Here is a 16,036-nt window from a genome sequence, read left to right on the forward strand (position 1 = left end):
GATTAAACTTATATACCAAATTCATAAGCTGAATTCTCCAAATTAATTAAAGGGGCATCTGATTGAACTGTAGGTGTTTCATGTCCAGTTTACATATGATGGTCAGAAGTTGAATCATTATATCTTAGTTGGGGCTTTAGGCGAGCTTCTCTTACATTTTTTGTTAGGTTTTTGTCTTTGTTGTAGTTCTTGAAATGTCTATTGCCCTTTCACCAATGTAGACTTGCTTACTCTAATGAAAAACTTTTATCAATATGGAGGATGATCTACTTTGAATCTGGGGTTTAGTAATTGGTTTCTAAAACTTTCTTAATTCTTATTCGTGCACATGCAAGAATTTTGTCTGAAACGTTCAGTTGTTCATGATAATAAGAGTTAAAGGTTGATGGAAATCTACTTGAAAGTGTGTTGCTGAATTCTGAATTGTTTTGACATCTCTTTTACATGTGAATGTGCAAGATTATTCAGTCTTCTCAAATTCTTTTAGCCCCATCACGTTCAGATTTATAGTGTACCATATTGATATATGATTTTAGGGTACTATTTGTTAATTTGTTTGCCGTTTTCATGCATGATAGCAAGGTGAGACACAGGTTGGTCAATACTTTGAAGAAATTATAACATAGTGGTGTTATACTTGTACTAAACATTTAAGTTCTCTATGTATGTTCTTCTTACTGATTCATTAATTTGTGTGAGGCATTAGAGGCTATGGTGGTTGTATTGTAGTTATTTATCTTTGATAAAATGTTTATGTACTGACTGCCTTACTTTTGATAAAATGTTTATGTACTGACTGCCTTACTTTTTTTGTAACGTAAATTTTATAGGTTTTCTTACAATCCCATAGAAGATGGTCCTACTGATGAAGATCATGAAGAAGTTCCGGCTACAAATCGTACGGCTGATGATAATATGCTTATGGCAGCGATAAGAGATGCTATTGCGCAAGAAATAATGGAATCGTAAAGCGGAATGTAGTATGACATCTCGAATGTAGTATTATTTTATTATTATTGTGTATTTTTGGTGTTTTATTAATGCGGAATCCCAAACACCCCCGTAGTATGACATTATTTTGTTATTATTGTGTATTTTTGGTGTTTTTTTACATCTCGAATGTAGTATTATTATGGTTTAATCAAAAAATTATATGTAAACAAATTTTATGATGTATATTTTGTAATTTCTTTTTCAATATGCTACAGAAAAAAGTATAAATAAGCAATCCCAAACACTTTTTAAAAATAACTTATTCACTTGTATAAAAATGTCCTTTTTGGTCATTTTACATTAATAAGTTAAACCAAACACTTTTTTTAAAACTCCTTATCAAATACTCACAATACCTCTTCTACTTATCACAAAAAGTTCTTTTCACCTTAAATAAGGAATCCCAAACACACCCTAACTATCTTAACTAGTTTTATACCCGTACCCATCCATGTTTTTTATTATCACTTACATCTTAGTTGTTACATTTCAACATTTAGTACTTAAGTGTTCATGTAACCTTTTTTTCATATGATTCAAACACTCGTTTTAATATCTCAAAAGTTTGTTCTTTGTTTGGATGATTTCGTGATTTTTTTCAGCCCATTCTCAGGGGGATCTCAGTTGTCATTAAGGGTAGCTGGTGCCACGGAGGGATCCCGTTGATGTGGCCTTATTGATCATTTGAATTAAGTTCACCAATATGACAATAACTACAAACCCCAACATTTACTTGATGAGAGTAATTGTAATAAGTTTGAGGGGCTTTATGATTTCCTTTAAGATGTCTTTAATGAAGAGAATGGCATGAGTTTTATAACTGATCATCATTAGTGATCATTAGCACTATAAAACTCTAATAAACACCGATGAACCTCACTCTCTCAGTTATTCATCACTAAAAGGCATTATAACAGGAGTCACTATGATATCATCATCTTCATCAAAGATCGTGCTTCCCAAATACTAGGAATATGACTTCATCTTCTTTAAAGATAATTTTCCATACAAGTAAGTACAATTACTTTGATGTCATCTATATGTATAGAATTGTATGATCTTGACTCATATATGAATATAATCAACATGTTGTTTCAGAACATATGTTGTTTATATCGATTCAATCATATAATTCTTTTAATTCCATGGCGATTGCCAGATTAATTTATAACTTTATGACTTTTTCATCTTTGAAATTTGCGTTTTCAACCAAACTCTATATATACTTCAGTTTTGATGAAGCCACTAGAATCAAAATACATTTTCATGAAAACTTGATTTAGATGATCCGTTAATTGATTATGGGATTTTTGCAAACAAAAATTGCAACCATTAAGTTTTCAACTTCTTATTTTTTACGTGCATGATTTAACATTTCGAAATTGATGCCCAAAATTATTAGTATTATTGTTGTTGTTGTTTGAAGTAATTGTGGCATAATGGCATTTAATTATGCAATGAATTGCCACTAGGTAACAAGTCATGAGTTGCCATTATGATGGCATTTAATTGGCCATGAATTGCTAGTGCTGTGTATGTTTCTTATGAATACAAATCATTGTTGATGAAACTCAAAAGTTAATATCTTTCTCACTATGATGTTTTATTTGATTACCTTCGAATGAATCATTTTGATGTAAGGTGAACTTCCTTTAATTCACTTTTGATGTTTGCTTGATATCACCACACGTTTTGCATGTGAGGTAAAACATACAATATAAATTTGTATGAATGAAATGTTATTTTTCAACTAATTTATTGAAATAATGCAATTAGCATGTCTGGTTAACATATGAGGTCATTTAGAGTTATCATCCTTGATTACTTATACTCTAATAATATGCAGATGTTCTGTTTTACTCTAAAATTTGCATATATATACTTAGCCACTGTTTGATATTTTGGTTAGCATTATTTTGTTTCACATAAGCATGGGTGTATAATTAACTCATTATTTTGAATGGACTTAATTTCTTTTTATGGCCTTCATTTGATTGTATATATGCATATGACTTTAGCATAACTTTATTCTCGTGTGGAATTGATTTTTTTGTTTTTTTTTCACATTATTGTTCACGAAAATTATACGTTCGCTCACGAACCTTACGTGTGAAATGTGAAAACTTCAACATAAACATTTGAAAGGCTTCACATTCACACAAATGTTCTAAGCTTGTGGCTTAACTTACGAATAGCCAGCGTTTTCGTGTGGCTTAACATTCTAATATCCAAACTTTCGTATAACTGAAACTTGCATATAGTGAAAGCTTTTGCATGCTTTAACTTTTGAATGGCCTAAGTTTCGTATGCCACAATTTTCGTGTTACTTTACTTTTAAATGCCAAAAACTTTCCGATGGCATAACTTGCGAATGATCTCACTTTCGCATAAGTTAGAATTTTCACATACATTAAAGCCTTTTTATGCAAATATAATTTTCTTTATTTCAATAGCAACTTTAACTAAATGATTGAGCCAACTATATATCATTTGATTTGACATTGAGGTTTAAGTGATGCCATTTTATGTAATTATGTTTGTTGTCAAAACAATATAAACACAATGGCTACTTGTTTTGATATTACATATGATGAATTGTTAGCCTCATTTAATGAATACTTCATTTCTAGCCCAAAGGTATTATGTTGTATTTATGTGCTTTACTTTATTACTTACCATAATACATGAGTTTTGGTCAAAGCCAACGCGAAGCCAAAGTTCATGTACATCAAGTTTGTCTATTATATATGTTCATAATATATAAATTTGGTCAAAGCCAAAGTAAAGCCAAATTTCATGTGGAACATTGAGAAACTACTAATTATGTACGTTCATAATAATTGAATTTTGGTAGCCAACGCGAAGCCGTCATTCATGCAGAACCTAATTTAAATCAGTCCATAATACTTAAACGTTGGTCATAGTCAAAGCGAAGTCGATGTTAAAGTAGAACTTTACTTTAATTAGTTCATTACATTTGAATTCTGGTAATAGCCAACGCGAAACCAGCATTCAAATAGAACTTTACTTTTAGCCTATTATTTTGGTGTTATAATAGGTTTAATCTTCAATATATTTGATGGTGTTTGTCTTAATTGATTAACCCTAATTTAGCTGAATCAACACTTCTATCAATCTAGTATCCACTTTTCCACATGGAGGACCCAATTAGAATAACTCTTAAAATATTGGATCTTGATTATGCCATGAGATGTGACACTCCTAGTGCTATTACTGCTGAATGCACCGCAAATTAGGAATTAGACCACTAAAAGTGGGAGATGTCAAAATGAATATCTCCAATGGTTACAAGAATTCCATCTCAAGTGCCATGGGGTGCTCTACCTGATTTAGAGAATGCCAAGTCCATCTAAATTCCGCTGAGTTAAATGTATCTTCTAAAGCATATGCAAGCACTCTAATTTGGAAAATGCTCACTTTAAAGTAAAATGAAGTTAGTGGTGTGTGTGAGCGCATAAAGATGATGAGTGACATGTCCCATAAACTAGATGGTTAGACATGGAAATAAATGACGATGTCTAGTGCACTTCATAATGTGTTCTCTTCCTACATGTTTTAATGCTCTTCACTAGAACACTCAGAAAGACAAATGTTCAAAAGAGTGCGCTGATATAATAAATATATGTATAGAAGAAAGAACAATTGAAACTAGACAAATCATAAATTGCTTACGTCGCTACCACTAACTCACTTAAGAGGAAGGGAAATTTTAAACTAGACAAATCATAAATTGCTTACGTCGCTACCACTAACTCACTTAGGGGGAAGGGAAATTTTAAACGGGAAAGCGAGGCTGAGGCCTTAAAGACAACAATTCATATATTGAATATGGTTCCGTATAAGTCTGTCTCTAAACCTCTTTAAGAGATTTGGATAGGAAGGAAGCTAAGTATAAATGTATATGAAAGTATAATGTTGTCATGCCAAAGCGAAACTTTTATAATCCTTTACAAAAGAAACTTGTCACGAGGACAGTCAATTTCTACTTTATGGCATTTCCAGAACAATCAAAAGGATTTAGATTCTATTTCCATTCACATGCTACTCTCATAGTAGAAGCTCATTTCTAGAGAACCTTATGATTAGTGGGACAGTGAACATGAAGTCTTTGATTTACAAGAAGTTCAAGAGAGGGGAGACACGTTATTCAAATTTACCTCCTATTACACCTCTTGTACTTGACACTGCACCACCACCTCATGTTTTCTCATAAATATCCCAAGTATGAAGGCACATTAAACCTACAAGAGCAAGTCCAAATCCATTAACCTATAAATGAGTTTGTTGAACATAAAAATCAGTTATGGAGGTCATCAGGTCTAAAAGGACTAGTAACATTGATGATTATATAACCTACATTAATGAAGCTGATTTTGATTTAGAAATGACTATTGGTCCAACCTCTTATAATTAATGAAGCCATTAGCAGTGATCAATCTTATAAATGGAATTAAGCTATGATAGATGAGCTTGACTCCATAAGTCCGAATGAAGTTTGGAATTGGTTAAGTTACCTAAGAGTATAAAACCCGTTGGATGTAAATAGGTTTACAAAACCAAATTAGACCCTAATGTAACTTTCGAACACTATAAAGCAAGATTGGTTGCTTAAGGCTTAAAAGGATAAAATTATTATCAAGAAATCTTCTCATCTGTATCACTAAAGGGTTCTCGAGGATCATTATGACATCAGTAGCTGATTTAACTTACATCTACATCAAATGTATGTCAAAACCATTTTCCCTAATAATGGCTTATACGAGGATGTGTTCATGACTTAACCCGAAGGCTCTAAAAGTACGAAGGTTAGGAACACTCGATCTGTAAACAAGCATCATGTTAGTGGTACTTAAAGTTTGATGAGATCGTCAAGAATCAAGGCTTTATCAAGAATATAGTGGATCAATGCGCTTACCTCAAAATGAGTGAGAGGAGTTTTGCTATACTTATTCTTTATGTGGATGATATCATTTTGGTAAACAATAGCTTAGAAATATAGCATGTGTCAAGGCGATTTATCGCATAATTTTGGCATGTATTATATAAAAAAAGCCACATACGTAACAAGCATAAAAATACATAGAGATCTTACCAATGGGATATTTTATATGTCCCATAAGGCTTGTATTGATCATGTTCTTGCACGATATAATATGCGATGTCGCTCACCATTAGTTGCTCTGGTAATTGAAGGAGATATTTTCAATTCATTTTAACATCTAGAAGTAGAGGTTGAGAATGAGACTGATACATTATGTTTCAGTAGTTGGAAGTAAGAAGTATGATCAAGTCTATATTCATATAGATATCACATATAAACTGGAATGCTAGGCTAATATTAATATTATCTTTGCCTAGTTCATTGAAAAGAAAGTATTGCGACATTTATAAAGAAAGACTATAAATTCACATACAAAATAACCAATATTTTAGTAGTAGTTGGCTATTTTAATTCTGACTTTGATAAATGCAACGATGATAAGAAATCAACTTCGAGGTACATCTTTATGATGACATCCAGACTAATTTAATGGAGGAGTCATAAGCAAAGTTAACTACAACCTCCATAATGATGTTTAATACGTTGTAGTGTACAATGCAACGTGCCATGGGATGTAGTTAATAAATATGATAAGTGGACTCAAACTTACTAACTCCATATCACGTCCATTGAATATTTACTTTAATAACTCAATTGCCATTAGTTTCTCGATTAGTAATAGTTCGAGTGGTGTTGGATTATATCTTGATAACAAAGTACTTGTTCGTAGTCTTATGTGAATGAGTAGAGGAAAATAATATTTGTATCAAATACATTAACACAAAAGATATGCTATCAGATCCGATAACTTAAAGTCTTCCACCTAAAAATTCCGATAACTCATACTGCGGTTGAGTATTAGTAGAGGCCTTACATAATAGCATGTAGTATGTATGAACTATTTTAATTTCCTCAATACTTTTTTGTCTAAAATAATGTTTATGCACGGTTAATGGTCTATGAAAAAATTTGTACAGATTAAATACAGTACTTTAAAGGGTTTATATAAGTCATTTTGGTTTTATGATTAACCGTTTTATGTCAAGGCTTTAGTATAACGGTTGGGGATCTCGAATTAATTAAAATTCGAATGACTGTAACTATATGCTATAGTTTTAATGTGAAACTTGATTAGTGTTTTAACTTGGCCAAACTTACATATGATAATCAAAAATGATCACTCGGCCAAGTGAGAGAATGTTGAAAATAACCCGTTGAGGTGGCCTAGTTGATCATTTGAATTAAGTTCAGTAATATGACAATAACTGCAAGCCCCAGTTACTTTGATGGAAGTAATTGTAATAAGTTTAAGGGGCTTTATGATTTCCCTTTATACGTCTTTAATGAAGAGAATGCCATGAGTTTATTAAATGATCATTAGCACTATAAAACTCTAATAAACACCAATGAACCTCCCTTTCTCAATTATCCATCACTAAAAGGCATCATAACAGGAATCACTATGATTTCATCATCTTCATCAAAGATCGTGCTTCCCAAATACTAGGAATATGGCTTCATCTTCTTTAAAGATAATTACCCCTACAAGTAAGACGTAAAATTATATTGACGTCATCTATTTGTATAGAATTGTATGATCTTGATCCATATATTTGTATATAACCAACAGGGATGTGATGTTTTCTTGTTTAAATCCAATATTACCCATTTCATGTTATGGGTATATTAGTTTGCATGTAAAATAAAACTTAAAGATTTGCATTCAATTAATTTAGACATTTGAGATTAGTTTTTATTAACAATCTCATCACTTAACATTTACTTTAAAAGTTCACTTTGATGCATCGTATTCACTTTGTAAGAGAAAAATAATAACATTTACTTTTTTTTTTGTGAACAGTTAAAAATAATAACATTTACATCATTAATCAAAACCTGGAGCTAATTGCAAATATAATTCGTTCAATCAATCGGCTATCAATTACACCCACACATCTTTCCTCTCATATGTATCACCTTGAGAACCATAACATTCAGCACACCGTTGAACTCTTTTAGTTTATATACACAGGCCGATAAAATCTGCCATAATACATGTATAGTGGCTCCTAGATTCCTTAACCGGTTCTACCTTGATGAAAAATGCGGTATGCCTCATTAGTACCTTCTTCGCCCTTTAACTGAGAATGGTAATTTCGACCCGTTTTTAGTAAATGATATGTAACATCCTAAATATTTTAGTATTAAATAAAAAGAGTTGCGTTAAATTGTCGTGTGTTAATAATTGATTAGTATCAAATAAAGAAGAATGATGGACTTTGATAATTAAAAAGGATTAAAGAGTAATGGGCCTTAGGTCCATGGGCTTTAAAGGATATAAATACCCCCTTAAACCATCCTAAAACCCTAACTCTCATTTCCATCTTCCATAATCTCTACACACTCAAAAACACACACATATCACTACATATACGGCCGAGAGAGGGAGAAGTGAGATCCGAGCCAAACAAACGTCGATTCTTTTAGATCCTCGTAGTACAAGATAGATACAAGACCTAAAGTTCATAACCAAGCTAAATCGTAACCTTAAAGCACGTAAATGTATGTCTTTTATCTTTAAAGTTTACGTTTTTATGAACGGTTAGCCTTGAAGCTTGAACCTAGAGTAGATCGGGTATAAACGAGTATTAAAGTAGCAAACTTGATGTTAGAAACTAACTTAACGAACTTACGGCTGCATATGACTTGTTTAAAATAAACCCTAGATCTAGTTTTGAACGTTTAAGGTTAAAGGTCCAAACTTTACAAATTTCCGGGTCGTGTTTTATCCAAAAATGACCATGGGAATTTTCAAGGGGTTGGTTAACATCATATCAAGGGATTTCACGTTAAAACTGAGATGTTTATGGGGTTAAAACCAAACCCGAAACTGCTACTGTACAACTTTGCATGCAAGCAAGTTCGCCTACTGGTCAACTTCGTTGTTGATTAAGTTCGCTGATGGTTAAGTTTGTTTACTGACAAGTTCGCCTGGTGATAAGTTCGCTTAATACTAAGTTCGCTTAACACTAAGTTCGCTTAACACTAAGTTCGCTTAATGCTAAATTCGCTTAAGTTAAGTATAGTGAATCAAACTTAATTCGTTATGAAGAATGAGTTAACGAATTAGTAAAATAAATTAAAATCCTAGTGAAAAATGTGTTAAGACGGTTAATGGAAATAAAATTTTCCAAGCTGACATGGCAGCTTAACCCCAGCCAGGGGCTCTGCCCCTTGGACCCTGCTGCCAGGGGCGCTTCCCCCGGACCCCCGTTCGTTGTGGGTTATTGATATAATGCTAAATATTTATGTTTCCCGTGTATATTTTATTTAATATTTTAATAGTTTTTATTCATTTATAGTCGAGATTTGTATACTACTAACGTTTTTATGTTTCGTAGGTTCCGGGATTTCATCGTGGTTAAAAAGGGCGAAAAACGAGCTAAAACGAGCCGAAACGGAGATCCGAAACGCGTCAGGAAGAACCAGAACAGAGAACAGGCCGCGCCGTGCGAAGGGGGAAGGCCAAATGCCCTCCGCACGGCGCCTAGGCACTACTGGGCTGGATTAAGTTCGTTTTCGCTTAATGTCGGGCCTTGTTTTGGTTATTTAAACACATTTAACTCAAACCTAACATAACCTGAAAGCCACTAGCCGATTTTGGAGAGTTCTTGGAGCTATTTACGAGTCTTGTGGTGATTTTGAAGGCAAGAGAACAACCGGTGAAGAGCTACACGTTCACGTTCGAGTTTACGGGTTTTATCATCTTTGATTCCCCGTTTCTTATATTTTCACCATGTTTTCGTTATTATTTATTTTGTTTGATTTAAACTTTAAGATGCTAGGCTAAATTTCCTAGACTACCTAGGTCGTGATAAACCTTATGTCCGGTTTGATTTTATTTGGATTTTCGTTTCGTTATGGATTTTATGTTTTAAGTAAACGGTTGAGTTTGATTTAATTAATGCGTTTGATTGCTTGATTTTGTTTACTTGAATTTATTGTTTCACATTTCCCTTGTTGATGTTTCATAGGATAGGGTTTTGTTAGGTCATTTACTATGTGTTCTTGACTAGTTTGTGATTAATATGCATTAAAATCATAGAAACAATAAAATCAAGTAAATAGATAAAAGTGAACTACCAGCCTAGAAAGTTGTAAGGTGATAGGTTGTTGATAGATCTTTGCTTGTCGGGATTGCTAGATTTAGTTCTTCGTAAGGAGTCCGTCTATGTTTGATTGTCAGCTTAGTCTATTAAATTAATTGAGTCTGCTTTGCTATCTTTGAATTACGCGCTGTAAGGTAGGTTTTCGTCATAAAAGATACTTAGACATAAGCGATTAAATAACCGTTAGGAAGTTTAATATAAATGGTGAGTCTTAAAACTTGTTAGAAATCCATAGGCGTCTTCTTGAAGTTCAAAGGTCCTGTTCGGGTTTTCTGTCAAGGGTCTATTTTATGATCCCAGTTCCATAACTTGCGTTTTCCATTTAATTAATAACCGTAACTTTGGGGATTCTGGCCTGGGTAGTTATTTTAATCATCTGAATTAATCCAAGTTTTCTAAAATGTTTATTAATTAAAACTAATTAGGGTTTAAGTTTTATTAATTAATTAATAAGTAATGATTATGTTTTATTATTATTTAAATAATTAGGGTTTGTTTTATTATTTTATTAATTAGTTTATTAATAGTTTAATTAAAGTAATCATTAGTTAATTATTATTAAAGTTTTAATTAATTAGTTTTAAAATCCCCCTCAAATATTATTAATAAATAGTCGTGTCTAGTAATTGAGTCTAATTTGCTAGTTTCGTAATTTAAAGAGTCTCGTGGGTTCGATATCCGGACTTACTTAGCTGTACTAGAGTCGACCGGTTCACTTGCCGGTTAGTAGTTTAAGGGTCTAGAATATTACTTAGTGTCTAGATTAGTATAATTTTAGTTAATAATTAATTGACTACTTTTAGCACATCAGTTATAATTGAACTAGAAACAAAAGAAGGTTAATGTATGTATATATGGATGAGTGTATGTATATATGGATCTAGAATTGAACTAGAAACAAAAAGGGTCTAGAATATTACTTAGTGTATGTGTATATGGATGAGTGTTATAAAGTTAATAAAAGAAGGTTAATGTATGGTTGTATGGTACGAAGAGGGAACCGGGCCCTAATAATACTCGAGGAAAGAGGGAATCGAACCCTACTAATATTCGAGAACTAGGGAACCGAACCCTACTAATCTTTGAGGAAAGAGGAACCGGACCCTAATAATACTCGAGGAAGGAGGGTACCGAGCCCTAATAATACTCGAGGAATGTAGGGCGTAATGCTCTTTATAACGTAAGATATGAAGGTAAGTAAGTAAGGATAAAGATATGAAAGTATGAATGAAGTATGTAAGTATTTATGTATTGTATGTCATGTAATTAACTAGAACTCACTCAGAGTAGCTGACTTTTAGTATGCACGCAGGTGAGTAAGATGAGGCAGCTCGCTTGATGGGAACACGTAGCATTGAATAAAAGGTTGGCATCGGAAGACTCGAGACGTTATGTTTATTATTATGATATTTTGAAAGACAAGTATGTTCATTTTAAGACAAGTTATGGATTAATGTAATCTTTTATGAAAGTTTTTATATTCCGCATATATTTTTGTTAACTCTAATAAATAGAACTATATTGATGAATAAATCCAACGTCCAATATAGGGCACCGGTAACGGAGCCTTACATGATATGTTCTCCCCATTTACTAAAATCAACAATTTTGATATGTTTACTAAAAATCATATGCTTACCCATTTAAAAAAAAAAAGAAAGAAAGAAAGAAGAACCATTTATTAAATTATAAGTTCCGCCCATTCACTAAAAATAATGGGCTTGAACCATTTAAAGTTACACAAGGAAAATAGGTCCAAGTTATATTGGACCCATTGAAATCACAGGTCGTGTTTAACCAGTTGTGTATCTTTTAAATCTACCAGATGAGTTGAGCTAGATGCACAATGTATTTCATATATTCTAACTTAAAAATTGTTTCACATATGAGTCACAATAAATATCATTACAAGAAGTGTGGATTGGTGAGAAATTGCATATTTTATAAAGATCGCTTTGAGTGGAGGAACGAGTGATCAAAAACCAAAGTTAAATTGGTTAACGTTAAGTGGGGATTCCGGGAAGGTCCGGAGTACAATTGGGAATTAAAAAATGAGAAAGAAGTATGTATCTCTATTTCTTTCAGAAATCTCGAGGATGAGATTGTTCTAAAGATTAGGAGGATGTAACACCATTTAAAAAGGGGAAAATTCTCAAAATAGGTATTTATGATTAGGTTTTTCAGATTTTAGGTGTCATTCTCAACATATTCCTAAAATAGGTATTATAAACTAGTCGTGACGAATAGTTTATGATTATTCACGAGTAGTTTGTATAACCAATTAAAACTTGCCACGTGTCTATAAACTAACCGTAACGACCTGTTTCACTAATAATCCACTCGTAAAGATTAAATAAGTTTAAACCCTCGTAATCAGCGCCACATGAGTAAATAAGATATTCTTTAGTCGCGACGAGTAGATTATAAAATCTTAAGAGTCGCGAGTATTTTATTAAACTAACCACGACGATGAGTTTGATTACCAATTGCATCTAACTGGTTTGTTTTACAAAACACTAACCGGAATAGTTAGTTTGTTTGGTCAACTAGTCTTTACGAGTAGATACAGGTCAACGACTACTTTATATCCATTATACGAGTATTTTGTTGGTAACTAACTCGTCTCGATAAGTTTGTCTGGTAAACATTACGCTTACGAGTAGTTCATTTGTAGTTAACTCGTCATGACTAGTTTACCTTGTTTATATTCCCAATACGAGTATTTTATTGTTAATCAACTCGTTCTGATAAGTTACCAGATTTACATTAACCATACGAGTAATTTATTGGTAGTTAGCTCGTCTTGTCTATATCTTGCTATAAACTAGTCGTGACTAGAGGTGCACAAATCGGGTTTTTTGAATACCCGGGTTCGGGTATTGAAAAAACCATAGTAACCAGTTTTTTCGGATTTTTTTCCGAGGTTTATTTCGGGTATAAATTGGATTTCTTAAAAGTTTGCACTTTTTAGGGGTATTTTTTAAGTATTTCAAATGCCCGATGTATACCCGAAAAATACCTTAAAAGTACCCCTAAAAAGTGCAAACTTTTAAAAAATTCAATTTATACCCGAAAAAACCTCGAAAAAAAACCCGAAATACTCTTTACTATGGTTTTCTCAATACCCGAACCCGGTTCCATACCCGAACCCGGGTATTTAAAAAACCCGATTTGTGCACCTCTAGTCACGACTAGTTTATAGCAAGATATAGACAAGACGAGTTAACTACCAATAAATTACTCGTATGGTTAATGTAAATCTGGTAACTTATCAGAACGAGTTGATTAACAATAAAATACTCGTATTGTGAATATAAATAAGGTAAACTAGTCACGACGAGTTAACTACAAATGAACTACTCGAAAGCGTAATGTTTACAGATAAACTTATCGAGACGAGTTAGTTACCAACAAAATACTCGTATAATGGATATAAAGTAGTCGTTGACATGTATCTACTCGTAAAGACTAGTTGACCAAGCAAACTAACCATTCCGGTTAGTGTTTTGTAAAACAAACCAGTTAGATTCATTTGGTAATCAAACTCATCGTCGTGGTTAGTTTGATAAAATACTCGCGACTATTAAGGTTTTATAATCTGTTCATCGCAACTAAAGAATATCTTATTTACTCGTGTGGCGCTGATTACGAGGGTTTAAACTTATTTAATCTTTACGAGTAGATTATTAGTGAAATGGGTCGTTACGGTTAGTTTATAGATACGTGGCAAGTTTTAATTGGTTATACAAATTACTCGTCACGACTAGTTTATAATACCTATTTTGAAAATATGTTAAAAATGACACCTAAAACCTGAAAAACCTAATCATAAATACCTATTTTGGGAATTTTCCCTTTAAAAAAATATATGTATATATGAGTGTATATATGGATTTTTGAAATTTCGATTATGTTTCATGTTGATTTTTGGGCTTTTATAAGTTAAATAAGGAGCTAATTCTACCAATTCTAAAAAGTTTAAAGTGCAAGGGCTGAAAATGTAGTTTTTAAAAATTTGGTCAGGCGGACTGACATGACCATTTTAATGTGAAACAGAGATATTCTTGTGAAATAACTTCAAACAAACCGTCTAATGGTTAATACTGTCAGACAAATGCTTGATCAGATCTCTCAATTTTTTACACGCCTCCTTTTAACACGACACCCTCTCCTAACTAACACCCACTTCGATTTGTTTGCAAAAAGACACTCTTATCTATCACAAGGCTCACATAACTCATCCTCATTAAGCTCCACATGCAATCCCATGGTGTTCTTGGAGTTTCTAGGTGTTCTTGATAAATTTTTGAAGTTTGCCACTTGTTCAAGCCTGTTCAATGGTTTGATTTTGATTATTTATCTTCTAATGTAATTTGTGTTGGTCAAGTATTCGGTTTTGAAGTTTTTCATCCATAGATTGGGTTTAATTAGCTTGTTCTTGTTAAGAGATTCAACCTAGACTTCGTTTCCTTAAGATTTATGGTTTGGAATTAAGTTTAATGTCATGGATAATTAACTTTCAAAGTTGTGTTGGTGATTTAAGATGACTGTCATTGTTGTGTGTTTGATTGCAAGATGGGAAAATTCCCAAAATAAGCGTTTATGACTACGTTTTTCAGGTTTTAGGTGTCACTTTCAACAAATTCTTAAAATATGTATTATAAACTAGTCGTGACGAGTAATTTATGATTACACACGAGTAGTTTGTAGAACCAATTAAAACTTGCCACGAGTCCTTAAACTAGCCGTAACGACCAGTTTCACTAATCATCTACTTGTGACAATTAAATAAGTTTCAAGCCTTGTAGTCAACACCCACAAGTAAATAAGAAGTCTTTAGTCGCAACGAGTAAATTTTAAAACTTTTTGAGACACGATTAGTTTATCAAACTAACCAAGACGATGCGTTTGTTTACCAAATACATCGAACCGAATAGTTTTACAAAACACTAACCGGAATGGTTAGTTTAATAGGTCAACTAGTCGTTACGAGTAGATCTTGGTCAACGACTAGTTTACGTTCACCATACGAGTATTTTATTAGTAATTAATTCGTCTCGATAAGTTTACCTGGTTTGCATTACGCATACGAGTAGTTTTTATGTAGTTAACTCGTCGTGACTAGTTTACATTCCCAATACGAATAGTTAATTAGTAATTAACTCGTTATGGTTAGTTTACCTGATTTACATTACCAACATACTAACCCAATGGTTAATACCAAGTGTAATTATCATGTAATTTATAGAAGTCAATTTTGTTTCCAAATATTAGATAAATGTAATAATTTAATTTTTTTTTAATAATTAAATTACTAATTTAATTTTACGAACTTTTTATACTATTTTATTTGTAAATATAATATACCATTTAATAGACTAAAATAATTAAAAATGATACAACTTTCAAAAAAATTTAACAGAACCAATAATCCTATATATAAAATTTAACAGAACCAAAATATAAAGACATGGCATAATATATATATTTTTTTTTAAATTACATAAAAATAAGGGATTAAATAATATTCTTATATATTTTTAAATATTTATAAAATAAATCGGAATACAGCTAAAAGGAGTTGCAACGAGTAGTTTGTAACGTTAAACTAGTCGCGACGAATCAACTACTAATAAAATACTCGTATTGGGAATGTAAACTAGTCTCGACGAGTGAACTACTAATAAACCACATGTAGTGGCAATGTAAATCAGGTTAACTAACCACCACGAGTTAATTACTAATTAACTACTCGTATTGGGAATGTAAACTTGTCTCGACGAGTTAACTACTAATAAACTACTCGTATTGG

This window comes from Bidens hawaiensis, unplaced genomic scaffold, assembly GCF_021521415.1.
Source record: "Bidens hawaiensis isolate Kalapana, Puna unplaced genomic scaffold, B.hawaiensis_p1.1 tig00024989_1, whole genome shotgun sequence".
Lineage (NCBI taxonomy): Eukaryota > Viridiplantae > Streptophyta > Magnoliopsida > Asterales > Asteraceae > Bidens > Bidens hawaiensis.